The following is a 23,228-nucleotide window of genomic DNA, read 5'->3' as shown; positions in this document are numbered from 1 at the left end:
TATTTTCCTATCTGTCCTGTTATGAATAATGTTCCAAAGAACATGGGAGTACAAGTATCTCTTCAAGATCCTATTTTCAATTCTTTGGGATGTAGATCCAGAAGTGGGATTGCTGGATCATATGATAGTTCTATTTTTAATTTTTGAGGAACCTCCGTATTGTTCTTCATATCAGGTGCACCAATTGACATTCCTACCAACAGTGTACAAGGGTTCCAGTGTCTCCACACTGGAGACACTAAAGGGTGTAAGGTTTGCATCTAGGTTTATGTTTTTGCAAGTGGATATCCAGTTTTCTGCATCGTTTGTTGTAGAAATTATCTTGTTCCTTTGTCAAAGATCAGTTGATTCTATATATAAGTGTCTATTTCTAGGATCTCTATTCTGTTCTATTGATTAATTTGTCTGTTCTTTTGCCAATACCACACTGTCTTGATTACTATAGCTTTGTAATAAGTCTTGAAGTCAGTTAGCATCAGTCCTCCAAATTTATTCTCCTTCAATATTATGTTGGATATTCTGGGGCTTTTGCCTCTCCATGTAAACTTTAGAATCAGTTTTTCAATATTCATAAAACAACCAGCTGGCATTTTGATTGTTATTGCATTGAATATAGATATGCATTTAGAAAGAATTGATATCTTGACAATATTGAGTCTTCCTATTCATGAACATAGAATATCTCTCCATTTAGTTAGTTCTTTTTTATTGTTGTTAATCAGTTTGTAGATTTCCTCATATAGATATTGTACATATTTGTTAGCTTTATACTATTTCAATTTTTGAGTACTACTATAAATGATATTATGTTTTTAATTTCAAATTCCACTTGTTCATTGCTGATATATAGGAAAGGAATTGACTTTTGTATATTAACTTTGTATCCTGTAGCCTTACTATAATCACTTAGTTCCAGGTATCATTTTGTTGATTCTTTCAGATTTTTTATATAGACGATCATCACATCATCTTCAAACAAGACAGTTTTATATCTTCCTTCCTAATAAATGTACATTTACTTCCTTTTCTTGCCATATTGCATTAGCAAAGACTTCCTGTATAATTTTGAAAAGGAGTGGTAGGAGAGGACTTGCTTGACTTGTACCTGATCTTACAGGGAAAGCTTCACGTTTCTCACCACTAAGTATGATGTTAAATGTATGTTTTTATAGATAGTCTTTTGCAAGTTGAGAAAATTATTCTCTATTCCTAGTTTACTGAGAGTTCTTATCATAAATGGGTGTTAGATTTTGTCAAATGATTTTTCAACATCTATTGTTATGATCATGTGATTTTTTTTGTCTATTGTTGTGTTGGATTACATTAATTGATTTTCAAATGTTGAATTATCCTTGCATACTTGACATAAATCCCAGTTGGTCATGGTGTATAATTTTTTCTACATTGTTGGATTCAATTTGCTAATATTTTGTTAAGGATTTTTATATCTATGTTTGTGAGAGACATTGGCCTATAGTTTTCTTGTAATGTCTTTGTCCATTTTTGCTATCACGGTAATGTTGACATCATAGAATGAGTTAGGAAGTATTCCCTCAGCTTCTATCCTCTAAAAGAGATTGTAGAGAATTTTTAAAATTACTTCATTAAATGTTTGGGAGAATTCACCAATGAACCCATTTGGGCCTGATGCTTTGTTTTGGAAGGTTTTAAGTTATTGATTCAATTTCTTTAATATACATGGGCTTATTCTTTGTGTCTGTTTCTTCTTGTGTGAGTTTTGGCAGGCTGTGTCTTTCAAGAATTTAGTTCATTTTCTCTACTTTGTCAAATGTGTGGATATAGAATTTTCTATAATATTATTTTATCTTTTAAGTTTCCATAGGATCTATAATGATGTACCCTTCTTTCATTTCTGATAGTAGTAATTTATGTCCTCTTTCTTTTTTTCTTAGCCTAGCTATTTAGAATTATTGCTTTTATTATCTTTTCAAAGAACCAGCTTTTGGTTTTGTTGATTTTCTCTGTTGATTTCCTGTTTTTGATTTCATTGATTTCTGCTCTAATTCTTATTTATTTTCTTCTGCTTACTTTGGATTTAATTTATTCTTTCTTTTTCTAGTTTCCTAAGGTGGAAACTTAGATTATTAATTTTAGATCTTTCTTCTTTTCTAGTATATGTATTCATGCATGCATGTATTCATATGCAATGCTGTAAACGTCTCTGTAAACACTGTTTTCTCTTCATCCCACATAGTTTGATAAGTTGTGTTTTCATTGTCACTTAGTTAAAATTATTCTTAATATCCACTGAAATTTTTTTTTGTTTGTTTTTCAAGGAATATTTAATACGATAGATAATATATGCTTATCTAACATGTATTTTTATATCACTGAAGCTAAAGCAAAACATCCTGTTTATTGGTAAGTATGGCCTGTATGTGTACACTACAGTGCAATTTAAAAAATATTGTAATTATAATTTCAGAACTTCAGAATCTGAACAGATGCCAGTGTTCTCTCCTTTTTTTATATGGGAAAAGAAAATCCTTTGAAAATCATTTGAAGCTTGGACAAAACTTCCATAGCTATATTCTTAGGATCACTCTGTAGAATCTTCATGATTCAGATGATACAAGGGAAGCTTCAATTCAACCTTTTAGAGAAGACATTCCAGCTCTCATGATCTCATCAACCAGGAGAATGTTGGTGGCAATCACAGTGCAGGAATGAAGAAGCTGTTTCTTTACACAATAGTTATCCCATATGCCTACTTCTGCTGCTACCATTGGCTCACCTGTGTTCAAGTCTACACCCACAAGTTGACCTGATTCTGAATGCTCTGCTTTAACTTTAACTAGTGTTTCCTGAAGGTCAAAACCAGAGTTCTGAGCAAGAACCTTGGGAATAATGAGCAATGCATCAGCAAATGCTTGAACTCCAAGTTGGGCTCTGCCCTTTACACTGGGCTTGTATTTAATCAGGGCTTCTGCCATTGCCACTTCCACTGCACCAGCACCTGGAACTACACAGCCATCATCAATAGCATTTTTAACAGCCCTCAAGCCATCTCTTATTGCATCTTTGATTTGAGTAAGTGTGTGCTTATTTGGTCCTTTGATCAATAATGTGACGGATCGAGGATTGTTACAGTTCTCAATAAAGGTGAACTTCTCTTCTCCCAATGTATATTCATAGACAAGTCCTGCATGTCCCAAACAATCAGGATTTAGGTCTTCAAGAGAATTTAGGGCTACCCCACCACAAGCAAGAGTCAGCCTTTCCATATTTCTCCTTTTAGCTCTGCGCAGAGCTACTATGCCTTCTTTTGCAAGAGCATCTAAGGAAAAGGGGTCAATTCCCTTTTGATTAATAACAACAAATCCTTTATCTGAATCACCACAGACTTTCTTTTTCAGGTCTATTATTTTTTTAACTCTGTCTTCAATGAATTTTCTTTCAGCTTTCACTAGTTTCTCTCTCTCCTCTGCACTCTTGTAAAAAAAGCCAGAATTCACTTCTGTTTTTTCATATTCTAATGACACGTTGCATGTGAGGATGTACACATCTTCTACTCTCTTTTTCATATCAGGATGCCGTGCCCCATGGTCCAAAACAAGACCTCTGATCAAGCTTGTATCGGTTTCAGATTTATGTTTCATCTCCATGATCTCAACCATGAAGAGGTCAATAGGTTCATCTTGTTTTTTAATGGCTAAAATGGAGTCCACTACAGCCTCTGTTAAGACATCAGCAAGTTCAGCATGAACTTTAGTACGTAGAGATGTTCTGGCCACATCTATAAGTGTTTCTCTGTCCATCTCTTTGCTTACTTTGACTTGTTCCAAAAACTGAAGTGCCTTTTCCTTTGCAGCTTCAAATCCTTCCGTAATTATTCTGGGATGAAGACCTTCAGAAATGTAGAGATCCGCCTGCTTCAGGAGCTCTCCAATAATTAGGACATTGGAAGTGGTACCATCACCAGTTATGTCATCCTGGGCTGTTGCTACTTTGGCTATTAAGGAGGCTGTTGGGTGTTGAATTTGCATTTCATGAAGCAGCACATTTCCATCTTTAGTGAGCTTGATGTCTCCAGCACCAGAAACAAGCATCTTCATGGTGCCCTTAGGCCCCAAGTTGGTCCTCAGCACGTCCTGCAGCCCCCGGGCCGCGCTGATGTTGACCGCCAATGCCGCCTGGGCTCGGGCCACCTCAGCCTTGGGATTCAGGGTCTTCACGGCCACCATAGTTGACCCAGCAGAAGAAAATGAAATCAATATCCACTGAAATTTTTTTGACACATGCGTTATTTAGAAGTACATTGCTTAATCTCTCTGTATTTTGGTACTTTCCAGTCATCTTTCTGTTGGTGATTTCTTGTTTTATTCCATTGAGGTCTGAGAGCAGAAATTATGATTCCTTTCCTTTAAATTTGTTATGGTGTGTTTTATGGCCCAGAATGTTGTCTATTTTGGTGAACAGCTTGAGAAAAATGCGTATTCTGCTGTGGTTAGGTTAAGTAGTCTATAGACGTTGTCAATTATATCTAGTTGTTTGATGGTGCTGTTGAGTTCAAATATGTATTTACTGATATTCTGTCAGCTGGAACTGTCCATTTCTGAGAAGGGGGCATTGAAGTCTCCAACTATGATAGTGAATTCCCCTATTTCTTCTTGCAATTCTATCAGTATTTGCCTCATGCAGTTTAGTGCTCTGGTGTTAGGTGTATATGCATTAAGAATCGTTATGTCTTCTTAAAGAACTAACACATTTATTATTATGTAATTCCTATTTTTACACCTGATAACTTTCCTTACTTTTCAGTCTTTTCTATATGAAATTCATATAGCTACTCCTATTTCCTTTTGATTAGCATTAGCATGGTATATATTTTTTCCATTTATTTACTTTTAATCTTTATGTGTCTTTTTATTTAAATTGGGTTTCTTGTAGATGACATATAGTTTTGTGTTTTGACCACTTTGACAATCTCTGTCTTTTAATTGGTATGTTTTAGACTATTAATATTAAAAGTGATTGTCAACATAGTTAGATTAATATCTACCATATTCCTGTTTTCTATTTGTTGCCCTTGTTCCTTTGTTTCTATTTTTGTCACACGTACATTTTGTTCTGTCTTTTGTTTAAACAAAGCACTTTATATGATGTAATTTTCTCTCCTTTCTTAACATATCAGTTATACTTTTTTAGTGGTTGCCCTAGAGATTGCAATATATATTTATAACTAATCCAAGTCCCCTTTCAAATAACATATACCACTTCACATGTAGTGTGGGTACCTTATAATGAGAAAACAATTCTAATTTCTTTTCTCCCATTGCTTATGTCATTGCTGTCATTCATTTCACTTATATATAAGCATACCAAATATATATATAAAATATACACATAAGCATACATAATCAAATGTGTGGTTTCTATTATTATTTTGAACAAACTGTTATCTCTTAGATCAATTAAGAATAAACAAATTAGAGGATTAAGATGGTGGAGTAGAAGGATGCTGAACTCACCTTCCCCTGTGAACACATGTACAACTACACGTGGAGAAACTCTTACTGAAAACAACCTGAAGGCTAGCAGAAAGGCTCTTCTTCAATGAAGACTGTAAAGAAAGCTTCACATGGAGTCTGGTAGGAAAAGAAGAGAGGCAGTCTGGCATTTCCAGCAATGTTATCATTCAGAATTGAGGGAGAGATAAATAACTTCTCAGACAAGCAAAAACTAAATAAGTCCATTAATACTAAACCACCTTACAATAAGTGTTGAAGGGTTTCTTCAAGTGAAAAGAAAAGGCTACCAAAATAATAATAATAAATTATAGGAAAGGGAAAATCCCACTAGTAAAGAAAATATATGGTAAAGGCTATGGATCAGCCACTTTTAAATAAGCTAATGCAAAGATTAAAAACAAAAATTTTTAAATCAACTAAACTACAATAAACAGTTAAAGGGTAGACATAAAGATGTAAAATACGACATCAAAAACACAAAATGTGGGGGAGAGGAGTAATATAATGTTTGCACTTAAATCACTATTATTTAAAACAAGTAGATATAGTTATAGGTTAACATATATGAACTCCATGGAAACTATAAATCAAAACCCTACAATAGATACACAGAAACTAGAGATAAAGGAACACAAGCATAACAGTAAAAATATTCATCAAACCACAAGGGAAGAGACTTAAAGAAGAAGAGAAGAACTACAGAAACAACTGGAAAAAAAGTAACGAAATGGCAATAAGTACCTACCTATCAATGATCACTTTAAATGTCAGTGGACTAAGTGCTCCAATCAAAAGACATAGAATGGCTTTTGGATTAAAACAAAAACAAGACCAATCTATATGCTGCCTGTGAGAGACTCACTTCAGAGCTAAATAAATACACAGACTGAAAGTGAGGGGATGGAAAAATATATTTCATGCAAATGGAAATGAAAAGAAAGCTGGGGTAGCAATACTCACATCAGACAAGATAGACTTTAAAAGAAAGTCTACAAGACAAAGAAGGGTATTATATGATGATTTTTTTTCTATAATGATAAATACAAGAAGATGATAAAACATTCATACACATATATGTACCTAATATAGAAGCATCTAAATATATAAAGCAAATATTAACAAACAGAAAAGATGAAATTGACAGTAAGGCAATAATAGTCAAAGACTTTAACACCACTTACATAGAGGGACAGATTATCCAGTTAGACAATCAGTAAGGAAGCAGTGGCTTTGAATAATGCATTAGGCCACTTAGACTTAATAGATATCTACAGGACATTCCATCCAAAAGCAGCAGAAAACACATTTTTTTCAAGTGCACATGAAATGTTCTCCAGGATGGATTACATGCAAGGCCATAAAACAAGTCTCAACAAATTTAGAAGGATAGAAATTATATCAAGCATCTATTCCAACAATGGAATAAAACTAGAAATCAATTACAGGAAGAAAAATGGGAAAAACACAAATATGTGGATAATGAACATAATGCTGCTAAAAAAGGGGGTCAATGAAGAAATCAAAGAGGAAATCAGAAGATACCTTGAAACGAATGAAAATAAAAACAAAACTTTCCAAAATCTAGAGGACACAGCAAAAGCAGTTCTAAGACAGAATTCTATAGTGTTAAATGACTACCTCAGGAAACCAGAAAAATCTGAAATTAACAACCTAACCTACCCTCTAAAGGAATTAGAAAAAGAGGAATAGGAGAGGACCTTCACGATGGTGGAGGAGTAAGACATGGAGATCACCATCCTTCCCACAAATACATAAAAAATACATCTACATGTGGAAAAAGTCCTACAGAACACCTACTGAACTCTGGCAGAAGACCTCAGACTTCCCAAAAGGCAAGAAACTCCCCATGTATCTGTGTAGGGCAAAAGAAGAAACAGAGACAAAAGATTAGGGACAGGACCTGCACCTCTGGGAGGGAACTGTGAAGGAGAAGTTTCCACAAACTAGTAAGACCCTTCACTGGTGGAAATGGCAGATGAGTGGGGGGAAAGCTTTGGATCCACAGAGGAAAGCACAGCAACAGGGGTGCAGAGGGTAAAGTGGAGAGATTCCCAACACAGAGGATTGGTGCCAGCCAGCACTCACCAGCCTAAAAGGATTGTCTGCTCACCTGCTGCAGCAGGTGGGGGCTGGGAGCTGAGGTTTAGGCTTTGGAGTTCAGATCCCAGTGAGAGGACTGGGGCTGAGCACAGCCTGAAGGGGGCTAGTGTGCCACAGCTAACCAGGAGGGAGTCCGGGAAAAAGTCTGGAACTGCCTAAGAGGCAAGAGACCGTCATCTCAGGATGCGAGAGGAGAGGAGATTCAGAACACCACCTAAATGAGCTTCAAAGATGGGCACAAGCCATGGCTATCAGTGAGGACACCAGACACAGGCATGAAACTCTAAGGCAGCTGCTGAAGCCACCAAGAATCCTGTGTGCAAGCACAGGTCACTACCCACACCTCCCCTCCCAGGAGCCTGTGTAGCCCACCACTGCCAGGATCTCATGATCCAGGGACAACCTCACCAGGTAAACACACGGCATGCCTCAGGCTGTTGAAATGTCACATCAGGCTCTGCCACTGCAGGCTCACCCTGCACTCCGTAACCCTCCCTCCCCCTGGCCTGAGTGAGCCAGAGCTCCTTAATCAGCCGCTCCTTTAACCCCTCCTGCCTGGGTGAAGAACAGATGCCAGAGGGGGATCTACACGCAGAGGTGGAGCCAAAACAAAAGCTGAACCCCAGGAGTTGTGTGAACAAAGAAGAGAAAGGGAAATTTCTCCATGTAGCCTCAGGAGCAGCAGATTAAATCTCCACAATTAAATTGATGTACACTGCATCTGTGGAATACCTGAATAGACAACATATCATCCCAAAATTGAAGCAGTGGCTTTAGGAGCAACTTTAGACTTGGGGTGTGCTATATGCCACTGACTAGTCTCAGATTTTTATGTTTATCTTAGTATAGTTTATAGTGCTTGTTATCATTGGTGTAATTGTCTATTGGTTTGTTTGCTGTCTTATATTATTACTTTTAAAATTTTTATTTTAATAACTTTTATTTTAATAACTTTAGTTATTTTATTTTTTCTTTCTTTCTTTCTTTCTTTCTTTCTTTCTTTCTTTCTTTCTTTCTTTCTTTCTTTCCTTCTTTCTTTCTTTCTTTTTTTCCCTCACTTTTCTTCTGAGCCATGTGGCTGACAGGGTCTGGGTGGTCCAGCAGGGTGTCAGGCCTGAGCCTTGGAGATGGGAGAGCTGAGTTCAGGACAATGGACAACCAGAGACCTCCCAGCCCCATGTAATATCAATTGGCGAGAGATCTCCAGAGATCTCCGTTTCAATGCTAAGACACAGCTCCACTCAATGACCAACAAGCTCCAGTGCTAAACACCCCATGCCAAACAACTAGCAAGACAGGAGCACAACCCCACCCATTACCAGAGAAGCTGCCAAAAATCATAAGTTCACACAAACCCGAGCACAACACCAGATACACTCCTGCCCACCAGAAAGACAAGATCCAGCTTCAACCACCAGAACACAGGCACCAGTCCCCTCCACGAAGAAGCTTACACAACCCACTGAACCAACCTTACCCACTGGGGACAGACATCAAAAACAATAGGAACTATGAACTTGCAGCCTGCAAAAAGGAGACCACAAACACAGTAAATTAAGTAAAATGAGAAGACATAGAAATACACAGCAGATGAAGGACCAAAGTAAAAATCCACCAGACCAAACAAATGAAGAGGAAATAGGCAATCTATCTGAAAAAGAATTTGCTTAACTTACTAACCCAAACACAATAAGTTAAGCAAAATGAGGAGACATAGAAATACACATCAGATGAAGGAGAAAAGTAAAAATCCACCAGACCAAACAAATGAAGAGGAAATAGGCAGTCTATCTGAAAAAGAATTCAGAGTAATGATAGTAAAGATGATTCTAAATCTTGGAAATAGAATGGAGAAAATACAAGAAACGTTTAACAAGGACCTAGAAGAACTAAAGAGCAAACAAAAAATGATGAACAACACAATACATGAAATTAAAAATTCTCTAGAAGGAATCAATAGCAGAATAACTGAGACAGAAGAATGAATATGTGACCTGGAAGATAAAATAGTGGAAATAGCTACCACAGAGCAGAATAAAGAAAAAGCAATGAAAAGAATTGAAGACAGTCTGAGACCTCTGGGACAATATTAAACACATCAACATTCGAATTATAGAGGTCCCAGGAGAAGAAGAGAAAAAGAAAGGGACTGAGAAAATATTTGAAGAAATTATAGTTGAAAACTTCCTTAATATGGGAAAGGAAATAGTCAATCAAGTCCAGGAAGCACAGAGTCCCATACAGTATAAATCCAAGGAGAAACACACCAAGACACATATTAATCAAACTATCAAAAGTTAAATACAAAGAAAAAATATTTAAAGCAGCGAGGGAAAAGCAACAAATAAAATGCAAGAGAATTCCTGTAAGGTAAACAGCTGACCTTTCAGCAGAAACTCTGCAGGCCAGAAGGGAATGGCAGGACATATTTAGAGTGATGAAAGAGAAGAACCTACAACCAAGATAACTCTACCCAGCAAGGATATCATTCAGATTTGATGGAGATAATGAAACCTTTACAGACAAGAAAAAGCTAAGAGAATTAAGCACCACCAAACCAGCTTTACAACAAATGCTAAGGAACTTTTCTAGACAGGAAACACAAGAGAAGGAAAAGACCTACAAAAACAAACCCAAAACAATTAAGAAAATGGTAATAGGAACATACATATTGATAATTACCTTAAATGTAAATGGATTAAATGCTCCCACCAAAAGACATAGACTTGGTGAAAGGATACAAAAAAAAAAAAAAGACCCATATATATGCTATCTACAAGTGACCCACTTCAAACCTAGGGACAATACAGACTGAAAGTGAGAGGATGGAAAAAGATATTTCATGCAAATGGAAATCAAAAGAGCTGGAGTAGAAATTCTTATATCAGACAAAACAGACTTTAAGATAAAGACTGGGCTTCCCTGGTGGCTCAGTGGTTGAGAGTCCGCCTGCCAATGCAGGGGACACAGGTTCATGCCCCGGTCCAGGAAGATCCCACATGCTGCAGAGCAGCTGGGCCCGTGAGCCATGGCCGCTGAGCCTGCATGTCTGGAGCCTGTGCTCTGCAACAGGAGAGGCCACAACAGTGAGAGGCCTGCGTACCACAAAAAAATAAATAAATAAAATAAAATAAAGACTATTACAAAGACAAAGAAGGACACTACATAATGACCAAGGGATCCATCCAAGAAAAGATATAACAGTTGTAAATATTTATGCACCAAACATAGGAGCACCGCAATACATGAGGCAAATGCTACCAGCCATAAAAGGGGAAATCAACAGTAACATAATAATAGTAGGGGAATTTAACACCCCACTATCAACAATGGACAGATCAATCAAAATGAAAATAAATAAGGAAACACAAGCTTTAAATAACACATTAAACAAGATAGATTTAATTGATATTTATAGGCCATTCCATCCAAAAACAACAGAATACACTTTCTTCTCTAGGGCTCATGGAACATTCTGCAGGATAGGTCTTATCTTGGATCACAAATCAAGCCTTGGTAAATTTAAGAAAATTGAAATTGTACCAAGTATCTTTTCTGACCACAATGCTATGAGAATCGAAATCAATTATAGGAAAAAAACTATAAAAAATACAAACACATGGAGGTTAAACAATATGCTACTAAATAACCAAGAGGTTACTGAAGAACTCAAAGAGGAAATATACCTAGAAACAAATGACAATGAAAACATGACCCAAAACCTATGGGATGCAGCAAAAGCAGTTCTAAGAGGGAAGTCTATAGCAATACAATCCTATCTCAAGAAACAAGAACAATCTCAAATAAACAAGCTAATCTTAAACCTAAAGCAATTAGAGAAAGAAGAACCAAAAAAACCCAAAGATAGCAGAAGGAAAGAAATCATAAAGATCAGATCAGAAATAAATGGAAAAGAAATGAAGGAAATGATAGAAAAGATCAATAAAACTAAAAGCTTGTTCTTTGAGAAGATAAACAAAATTGATAAAACATTAGCTAGACTCATCAAGAAAAAAAGGGAGAAAACTCAGATCAACAGAATTAGAAATGAAAAAGGAGAAGTAACAACTGACACTGCAGAAATACAAAGGATCATGAGAAATTACTACAAGCAACAATATGCCAATAGAATGGACAACCTGGAAAAATGAAGAAATTCTTAGAAAAGCACAACCTCCTGAAACTGAACTGGGAAGAAATAGAAAATATAAACAGACCAATCACAAGCACTGAAATTGAGATGGTGATGAAAAATCTTCCTACAAACAAAAGCCTAGGACCAGATGGCTTCACAGGCGAATTCTGTCAAACATTTAGAGAGGAGCTAACACCTTTCCTTCTCAAATTCTTCCAAAATATAGCAGAGGGAGGAACACACCCAAACTCATTCTACAAGGCCAACATCACCCTGATACCAAAATCAGACAAAGATGTTACAGAGAAAGAAAACTACAGGCCAATATTACTGATGAACATAGACACAAAAATCCTCAACAAAATACTAGAAAACAGAATCCAACAGCACATTAAGAGTGTTATACACCATGAACAAGTGGGGTTTATCCCAGGAATGCAAGGATTCTTGAATATATGCAAATCAATAAATGTGATACACCATATAACAAATTGAAGGATAAAAACCATATGGTAGCCTCAATAAATGCCGAAAAAGCTTTCAACAAAATTCAACACCCATTTATGATAAAATCCTCCAGAAAGTAGGTGTAGAGGGAACTTACCTCAACATAATAAAAGCCATATATGACAAACCTACAGCCAGCATTGTTCTCAATGGTGAAAAACTGAAACCATTTCCTCTACGATCAGAAACAAGATGAGGTTGCCCACTCTCAACACTGTTATTCAGCATAGTTTTGGAAGTTTTAGCCACAGCAATCAGAGAAGGAAAAGAAATAAAAGGAACCCAAATTGGAAAAGAAGAAGTAAAATTGTCACTGTTTGCCAATGACATGATACTATACATAGAGAATCCCAAAGATGCTACCAGAAAACTACTAGAGCTAATCAATGAATTTGGTAAAGTAGCAGGATACAAAATTAATGCACAGAAATCTCCTGCATTCCTATACAGTAATGATGAAAAATCTGAAAGTGAAATTAAGGAAACACTCCCATTTACCATTGAAACAAAAAGAATGAAATACTTAGGAATAAACCTACCTAAGGAGACAAAAGACCTATATTCAGAAAACTATAAGACACTGATGAAAGAAATTAAAGATGATACAAACAGTTGGAGAGATATATCATTTTCTTGGATTGGAAGAATCAATATTGTGAAAATGACTATACTACCCAAAGCAATCTACAGATTCAATGCAATCCCTGTCAAACTACCAATGGCATTTTTCACAGAACTAGAACAAAAAGTTTCACAATTTGTGTGGAAACACGAAAGATACCGAATAGGGACTCTCCTGGTGGTCCAGCGGTTAAGACACTGCCCTTCCACTGCACAGGGCACAGTTTCGATTCCTGGTCAGGAAACTAAGATCCCACATGCTGCATGGTGCTGCCAAAAAGTAAAAAAAAAGATCCCGAATAGCCAAAGCAATCTTGAGAAAGAAAAATGGAGCTGGAGGAATCAGGCTACCTGACTTCTGACTATACTACGAAGGTACAGTAATCAAGACAGTATGGTACTGGCACAAAAACAGAAATATAGATCAATGGACCAGGATAGAAAGCCCAGAGATAAACCCACACACATGTGGTCACCTTAACTTTGATAAAGGAAGCAAGAATACACAATGGAGAAAAGACAGCCTCTTCAATAAGTGGTGCTGTGAAAACTGGACAGCTACATGTAAAAGAATGAAATTAGAACACTCCCTAACACCATACTCAAAAATAAACTCAAAATGGATTAAAGACCTAAATATAAGTCCAAACACTATACAACTCTTATAGGAAAACAGAGGCAGAACACTCTATGACATTAATAACAGCAAGACCCTTTTAGAACCACCTCCTAGAGAAATGAAATAAAAACAAATATAAACGAAAGAGACCTAATGAAACTTAAAATCTTCTGCACAGCAAAGGAAACCATAAACAAGACGAAACGACAACCTCAGAATGGCGGAAAATATTTGCAAATGAAGCAACTGATAAAGGATTAATCTTCAAAATATACAAGTAGCTCATGTAGCTCAATATCAAAAAAACAAAAACCCCAATCCAAAAACGGGCAGAAGACCTAAATAGACATTTCTCCAAAGAAGATATACAGATTGCCAACAAACACATGAATGGATGTTCAACATCACTAATCATTAGAGAAATGTAAATCAAAAGTACAATGAGGTATCACCTCACACTGGTCTGAATGGCCATCATCAAAAAATCTACAAACAATAAATGCTGGAGATGGCGTGGAGAAAAGGGAACAGTCTTGCACTGCTGGTGGGAATGTAAATTGATATGGCCACTATGGAGAACGGTATGGAGATTCCTTAAAAAACTAAAAATAGAACTACCATATGACCCAGCCATCCCACTACTGGGCATATACCCTGAGAAAACCATAATTCAAAGAGGCATGTACCATAATGTTCATTGTAGCACTATTTACAATAGCCAGGACATGGAAGCAACCTAAGTGTCCATCAACAGATGAATGGTTAAAGAAGATGTGGCACATGTATACAATGGAATAGTAGTCAGCCATAAAAGGAAACAAAATTGAGTTACCTGTAGAGGTGGATGGACCTAGAGTCTGTCACAGGGTGAAGTAAGTCAAAAAGAGAAAAAACAAATACCATATGCTAACACATATTTATGAAATCTAAAAACAAAAAAAAAAAACATTGTTCTGAAGAACCTAGGGGCAGGACAGGAATAAAGACACAGAAGTAGAGAATGGACTTGAGGACATGGGGAGGGGTATGGGTAAGCTTGGACAAAGCGTGTGAGTGGCATTGACATATATACATTACCAAAATAACATAAATAGCTAGTGGGAAGCAGCCGCATAGCACAGGGAGATCAGCTCACTGCTTTGTTACCACCTAGAGGGATGTGATATGGATTGTGGGAGGGAGATGCAAGAGGAAGAGGAAATGGGTATATATGTATACTTATAGCTGATTCATTTTGTTATACAGCAGAAACTAACACATTTTAAAGCAATTATACTTCAATAAAGATGTTTAAAAAAAAAAGAAAAAAGGATAAAGAAACCCCAAAGTCAACAGAATGAAGGAAATAATAAAGATCATAGAGGAAATTAATAAAATAGGGACCAAAAAAAAAAAAGAAAATATCAATGTAAACAACAGGTTTTTTTTTTTGAAAAGATAAACGACATTGATAAACCTTTAGCCAGGCTGACCAAGAAGAAAATAGGAGGACCCAAGTAACCAGAATATGAAAGAGGAGAAATTTCAACCAATATCACAGAGATACAAACAATCATAAGAGAATACTACAAACAGTTATAGGCCAACAAATTGGACAACCTACAAGAAATGAACAAATTTCTAGAAATATATAATTTTCTAAAACTGAATCAGGAATAGATTATCTGAACAGACTGCTGACTAGTATTAAAATTGAATAAGTAATCAAAAAACTCCCCCAAACCAAAATTCCAACACTAGACTGCCTCTCAGTGGAACTCTGTGAAACATAGAAAGAGGTAATATGATCCTTCTCAAACTATTACAAAAAATTAGAGTAGTAGATACTCCAAAATTTATTCTATGAGGCCACCATTACCTAATACCAAAACCATACAAAGACACTACAAGTAAAAGAAAATTATAGGGAATGTGATATACCACATTAAGAAAATGAAGTATGGAAGGCACACGAACATCTCAATATATGCAGAAAAAAGCATCTGATGTTTTGTTGACATTCAAAATCCATTCATGATTTAAAAAATAAAACAAACTCCCACCAAAGTTGGTAATAGAGGGAACATATTTCAACATAATAAAGTCCACTTATGACAAACCCACAGCTAACAACATACTGAATAAAGAAAGTCTGAAAGCTTCTCTTAAAAGATCAGGAAGAAGAGAAGGATGCCCAGTCTCATTAACTGTATTTAACATAGGTTTGGCAGTCCTAGCCACAACAATCAGACAAGAAAAAGAGATAAAAGACATCCAAATTGAAAAGGAAGAAGTAAAATTGTTGCTGTTTGCAGATGACATGATATATATTTCAATACATAGAAAACCCTAAAGTCTCCACCAGAATAACTATTAGAACTAATTGAATACAATAGAGCTGTAGAATAAAAGATTAATATACAGAAATTTGTTGCTTTTCCCCACATTGAATCACTATGTTGTACACCCAAAACTAATATAATATTGTAAATCAACTATACTTCAAAGAAAAAAGAATAAGAAAAATGAAATATTTTCTTTTATCTTCACTTATTCCTTTTCCAGTACTCTTCCTTTCTCTGTATAGATCTGACTTTCTAACCTATATTATTTATTTTCTCTCTACATAATTTCTTTTAAACATTTCTTACAAAGCAAGTCTATTGGCGATAAATTCCCTTAATTTTTGTTTGTCTGAGAAAATCTTTTTTTCTCCATTTTGAAGAATAATTTCACAGGATGCAGAATTCTAATTTGGTATTTTTTTTGTTTTTTTTTCTCAATGCTTCAAATATTTCGCTCCATTCTCTTTTTGCTTACATTGTTTCTGAGTAGTCAAATGTAGTTCTTATCTCTGTTCTATTATGGGTAAGGTATGTTTTCCCTCTGGCTTCTTTCAGAATTTTTTGTTTATTTTTATTTTCTATAATTTGAATGCCCAAGTGTAGGTTTTTTGTTTTTTTTTTGTTTTTTTTTTGTTTTTGCGGTATGCGGGCCTCTCACTGTTGTGGCCTCTCCCGTTGCGGAGCACAGGCTCCGTACGCGCAGGCTCAGTGGCCATGGCTCACGGGCCCAGCCACTCCGCGGCATGTGGGATCTTCCCAGACCGGGGCACGAACCCGTGTCCCCTGCATCGGCAGGCGGACTCTCAACCACTGCTCCACCAGGGAAGCCCGGTTTTTTGTTTTTTTGAGGGCGTTTTGTTTGTTTGTTTGCATTTATCTGGCTTGGTGTTATTTGAGCTTCCTGGATCTGTGGTTTGGTTTGGGGAAATTCTCCATCATAATTGTTTCAATTTTTTTTTTTTCCTTTCTCTCTTTCCTATCCTCTGGAATTCCCATTATGCTTATGTTATATCTTTTGTAGTTGTTCCACAGTCCTCGAATAATCTGGGTTTGTTTGTTTTTTTTTCCAGTCTTTGTTCTCTTTGCTTTCCAGTTTTGCTGGTTTTTATTGAGAGATACTCAAGCTCAGAAATTCTTTCCTCAACTGTGTCCAATCTACTAATAAGCCCATCAAAGGCATTCTTCATTTCTGTTACAGTGTTTTTTTTTTTTATTTCTAGCATCTCTTTTTTTTTCCCTAACATTTTCATTCTCTGCTTACACAGCACGTCCGTATTGCGTGGTGTCTACTTTATCCATCACAACACTTAGCATATTAATCATATTTGCTTTAAATTTCTGGTCCTATAATGTCAACATCCTTGCCTTCGGTTCTGATGTTTGCTCTGTCTCTTCAAATTACATTTGTTGTCTTTTGGTATGCCTTGTAATTTTTTCTTGATAGCCAGTACTATATGCTGGTTAAAAAAAAAGACTGCTGGAAATAGGTCTTTAGTAATGTAGTAGTGAGTTGTAGAGGGGGAGGAGAAGTACTCCATTGTTCTGTGTTTAGGTCTAAGTCTTTTAGTGGGCCTATGCCTCTGCACTATGAACGTCACAAGACTTTCTCTGAGGGACAGGATGGCTACTGTGAGCTGAAATAGAGTATTTTCTTTCCTCAGTTGAGTTTGGCTCTGATAATATCCCAGCAGATTAGACTTTGGTTAACTAGTTTCTCCTGAGGTCAAGCCTTGTTAAGAAGAACAGATGGCTGTGACGTGCCTCAAAATGGTTTCTTTTTCCCTCTCCCTGCTGGAAGCCCCAGGAGACTTTTTTTCCCTGATACTTACTGTGGGAATCTGGTGGAGCTCCTGGAGGTAAATTAACAATATCGAGGGGGCCACCATATGACTCTCAGAATTGTTTACACTGAGCCTCCAACAATTCAACAATTACAGTTCAAGTTTTCCTACTCCAGCACTGGTTTCCACAGGGGTTTCCACTTGTTCCACTTGTGAGTGTCTGCTCCAGGTTAGTCATGGGTCCCTACATTCATTTGCCTGTCTCTCTAGTCTTGGGGGTCGTGGTTTGCACTGTGTCCTCCTCTCTCTATGGATTTGAGAAGAGTTGTTGATTTTTCAGTCTGTTTGGTTTTTACTTGTTGTTAGGGCAGAGTATTGACTTCCAAGCTCCTTACATGTAGAACTAGAAACCACAAATCTTGGACTTCGCTTTGAAGTGATGAAAATATTATAAAAGTTTTGTGATGGATGCACATGTCTGTGAATAGAATAAAGCAATTGAATTGTACAATTTAAATGGGTGATTTGTATAGCATGTGAGGTATATTTCAATAAAGTTGTTTAAAAATCTATGGATTCTAACCAATAAAATTGTTTTTTCATGCCTGTGTCTTGAACCAGTCTGTCTAGAGTATGTACAAGCAATGTGATTTATGGTGAACACTCACCTTTCTTCTGATTATCTGAAGCTTCAGTAATTGGGCAGGCAGGCACTGTACACCTGCATGATGGACCCCCAATAAAAGCCCTGGAATCTTAGGCTCAGGTGACTTCTTTGGTAAATAATACTTCATACATATTTCCTCATTTTGTTGCTGGAGATGTTAACTACGTCCTGTGATACTCCACTGGGAGAGAAATTTTAGAAGCTTACATCTAGTTTCCTCCAGACTTTACCCCATGTGCAATTTTTCCTTTGATGATTTTGCTTTTTATCCATTTGCTGTAATAAACCATAATTATGAGTCCAATGACCTCTGAGCCCTGTGTCTTCCAGCAAATCACCAAATCTGGTGATAGTCTTGGGAACCCTTGACACAGTTTCTCAGGTAAAGTCTTATGTAGAGATCAGCAGTCCTCTTCCTTCTTATCTGGAACATGTGAGCCCCCAAATTGTAAAAGTATGGAAAAGGAGTGTGTAGAAAATTCATACATATCTTTAACTCCTTATTGAAAGTGATAAAGAGGTTGAAAAAGTTGTATGATCCCTAACTGCTGGATGGAGTGTCTTGGCAATGTAGGGTAGAACATGGACTTTTTGGTGTCTGATGCTGTCAGAAAGAGTAAGTTCTTTTGTTTTAAAACAACATTGAAGTACATGTTCTGAAATATATGACATGTAAAATACATGTAAAAAATCTTAGAGGAAAAACCAAACTGCTTGTAATAATCAGAAAACTAGTAGAAAAGTAAAACAAGTTTTGAGTAGAACTTTATCATGAGAAGTTAAATAGACCACATCCAGTTTGCAACTTATAGCACAATCTGATGTCAGTGCAAGGGTTTATGCCAAGTATCTTTTATATAAACTTTCTTAGAAATCCAAATGCTGGATATGGTTGAAAGCTTAATTAGGAAGAGAGACTGAAAAAAGATAAAAAGACATGTTTGAGCTTTGCAATTTCACTGAAAGAAACAATGGAAATATTTTTAAATGTAGATTCATCAAGTGTTTTAATAACTAGAACTAAAATTATTATGTGGAAAACATGTTATTTCTAGTATGCATTTACAAGTAGGAATTTCAAAAGTTCTGTAGTCTTCCAAAATCAACATAACATTTTTTAAAAAAGAAAAATTAACACATATAATTTTTTTTTGCTTTCCTTACAGATAATACATATTAAATTCTGGATTTTGAGGTATTTCAATTTTTCAACCCTCATTCACTGATTTAATCACAATTAATCCAGTTAACAGAAACACAATATATTTCAGCGGAGACTATTTTTACTTAGTTTTTTCTTCTGTAGCCCAGAATTTCCTAAGCACATTGCCTCTGAAGAAAGCTGTAAATAAACAATGTTTGAGATAGAATATATATATATGTATATACATAGAGAGAGAGAGAGAGAGAGAGAGAGAGAGAGAGAGAGAGAGAGAGAGAGAGATCCTCAAGTTTCTATAAAGAGACCTAACAAGAAATTAAGCATGTGGTGTTAACAAAGATACTTTCTCATAGAAGCATACTAAAGTGGAGCAATTTTGAAAGAGAAGTAAAATAATAATTAAAGAAAAAGCATAGTCAGAACTTAATGATGAAGCAAGGGAAAGATGTACTACACAATATCATGGGAGGAAGGAGAGAAAAAGGACTTCAAAACTTTAAAAAAATGCACGCAGTAAGGGGAGTACAGGCAATATAGCAATAGGAAGTTAATAAATAAATGTAGATATGTATATATATACATATGTCCAGATATAAAATTACATATTATATATTATATATTACATATATATACACATATATATTAAGATTATGGTTAACTCCTAAGCAAAAGGAAGAATTTGAGAAAAAAGCATGCATCAATTTTACAAACAGAGTTGGTTCTTATCACAGCTAAAGGAAGCAGAAAGAAAATTAATGATTTAAGCTTAAGTAACTTTAATAAAATGCTGAGTAAGAATGTAGGAAATGGTTGAAAATTGTTACAAATGTCTTAACTGCTATTTTAAAGAAATGAAGATACAATTATATAGTTCTTTAATTTCAAAGAGAATAATCGGGAAAATAAAAGTTGAAGAAATTTCTGATAAAACAAATTGCAAATCAGCAAGGCTCCCTAAAAAGCCATTTGCTGTGAAATGTTACAACTTTGAAATGAGCATAATGATCATTAAAGCTTAACAATTTAAAGAAACCCATTTTTTTCCTAATCCAGAGCTTATAACAGAAAGTAAAAGCTTAATGGAAGCTATGTAAAAATAAATGTCAACTCAAATTTAGGAACTTTAAGAATAAAACATTGTAAGATAAACTCAAATATAAGATTCACCAAAACAGTTCATATTATATTTAAAAATTATTATCATTTTAATGAATTGGCTTTTCCATTCAGGGTATAGTGTGTGTGCAGGGTGGGAGGGGAGAAGGTGTTTGAGCATATGCGCACTGCAAGTTCTGATATATTCTTTCAAGTAAGCATAATTATAATTAAGGTTAATTTTATTTGTACATAAGTCACAAAATACAAGTGAGAGTATTCCTGCTCATTGCAATGAACCTCAAATAAAACAAAACAGAAACCATTCTATCATAATTTCCGACAAATGTGTCATCTATCTATCTATCTATCTATCTATCTATCTATCTATCTATCTATTCTATTCTATATAAATACCTTTGTCTATCATCAGATATATATTTTTCTATGTCCTGCAGTCAATGGAGATTGGCAGTAGGTATTCAGTGTTAAGCTATCTGTTCAGTAACAAAAGTGAAAATAAGTTAACATATATTTTTTTAAGTTTTGTTTAGTGTTTTGTAAATTTAAGTTGTTAAAGATAAATCATGTCTAATAAAATTTTCCTTAATATGGGACTGGAATTTTCCCTTTCAGAGAAGTTTATATGACAAAATCATGAAAGCAGAATTGGACTTTCATTCATGGAAATTGTTTGTCATTAAAGATGCTTTGGTGAGTACATTAAAAGATGCATTTTAACTACTACACCAAAGTTGTAGTTAAGTAGAAATTTAGACAACTCAGAATCTGAATGATAGAATGTTTCGTTTACCATTTTTTTTTAGACATATCAGGTACTAACCTAATTTGCAAAACACCTGGTAATACCACACAAATTTTAAAAGCTGTTGCAATGTTGCCATCTGATATAATTGCTATAATGGCTAATATAAAATTTTCTTTTATAAATGGTCTGAAAAAATATTCTTTATATATATATATATATTTTATTAGATCATCCTGGACAAAATTTAATGTTATAGAATGAAATTTAATAGACATATTTTGTTGCAGTCATAACATCCGTTTCTGGTAAGTAAATGAATTGCCCAACAAAATAACATAAGAACCTCTTTCATTTTCTGCTATAAATTCCTCCACCTCAAATCCCCTCCATATTGAAAACATTGTTGACTGTATTTTTCCAATGTGGTGACTAATTCAGGAGATAGTGACAGGTAAAGAAGATGATGGAAATACTGGAAGAGTGCCTTTCATACTTGCTTTTCTTTGAAACCAGCATCCAGATATTCAATAACTCTCTAGTAACTCCACAATCCACCAGCACTCCACAATCCACCATATTTATTCCCCTCCACGAACACCCTTGTATCCTCTCTGCCTGATTTATTCCCTATCCTATCAACTCATCATTCCCTCATTACCCTAGAATCACCACATGAGTCTCAACTCCTATCCCCAGAGCCACTGCTTCCCCCTCCCACCTTACATACTATTTATAAGAGAACCAGACCTCAGGCAGAGGTTTTATGAACAGTTGCTCAAAGCGTGGGGGAGCCCCACCAGAATTAGAGCCACAATAAGGAAAAATGGATTTTGTGGTATCCAAATCATTTCAGAATGCATTACTTTTAAGGACAATTATTGCATATGATAGTTTCTCTAGGCCTTCCAATTACCCTATTGTGCTTCAGGTACATTTTTTTGCTTAAAATAGTTTAAATGGACCAACCTGGGAGATTAACCATTAATTACGTATAACACTTTTTGTACAAAAACAATGTCTACATTACAGAAAAATATTTTAAAATTCTTTGTTTTTAGGATGGTATGCTTCTACTGCATTCCAGATGTGTCCTTGCTGTTGACAGATCTCAATTACTATGTCGCTTATGGCATTTTCTACCCCTTTTCTTCCTCCACTTCAGTGGAATTTTGGGAGAATAAGTTGGACATGTTCAACTGTCTCAAATCATTAAAAAATAATTTTGCATAGAGATGGCTTCAGCATGCTGCTTCTTTATGTACTAAGTAGTAGCTGGTCATATCCTCCTCTCTACACACACACACACACACACACACACACACACACACTCCTAATCAAGCTACCTCTTCAACTGATGTCTTATTAGTATTCAGGTTACTATTTTTGCTTCCACTTTACCAGTTATCTTATTTCTCAATAAGTAGTTTAAAATAAATAGAATGAATAAATAATAATAAATAGAAATATGTAGAATAAATAAATAGTTTAGAATCAAGCTGAGAAAAAAACAGTGATAAATATTGAGTCCCTCAATGACCCCAGAAATAGGTTCAGAGTTAAGGGACTCTAAGATACAAAACAAAAGATGAGAATTTGGGGGAAAATACACAGAGGGTGGATTTGATAAAGCTAGAACGTTTGGCTTTGAGTCTTGTGTGCTAGAGCATTTTGACCTTAGTGTGTGTAGGGGCTAATTTGGGGCTAGAGGGCATTTACTGTGGTACTCTTGGCTTTTAACTTTTATGGACTGGGCAAGAGGCTTCAGAGTACAGGCTCTCTTGGCAGATGACAGCTGCAAGGGAGGATTAGCAAGATAAGACATGAGCCACATGGGCCTCAGCAAAAGCATAGGTGGTCTTGGCGAAATACAGGGGACTTTAGGATGCAGGCTGCTACAGCTTGATCTTAAACTACACTTAGAGCATATATGCTGGC

At 35.7% G+C, this 23,228-nt stretch overlaps 1 pseudogene; it reads right to left on the bottom strand.

Annotated features, from left to right (window-relative positions):
* Positions 1 to 2,358: 2,358 nt before the first annotated feature.
* On the bottom strand, positions 2,359 to 4,223 carry LOC117312176 (T-complex protein 1 subunit zeta pseudogene; annotated as a pseudogene).
* Positions 4,224 to 23,228: the final 19,005 nt, after the last annotated feature.

This window comes from Tursiops truncatus, chromosome 4 (assembly GCF_011762595.2).
Source record: "Tursiops truncatus isolate mTurTru1 chromosome 4, mTurTru1.mat.Y, whole genome shotgun sequence".
Classification (NCBI taxonomy): domain Eukaryota; kingdom Metazoa; phylum Chordata; class Mammalia; order Artiodactyla; family Delphinidae; genus Tursiops; species Tursiops truncatus.
Note: the sequence above shows the minus strand (reverse complement) of the source record. Positions and strands in the feature narration are given on the sequence as shown.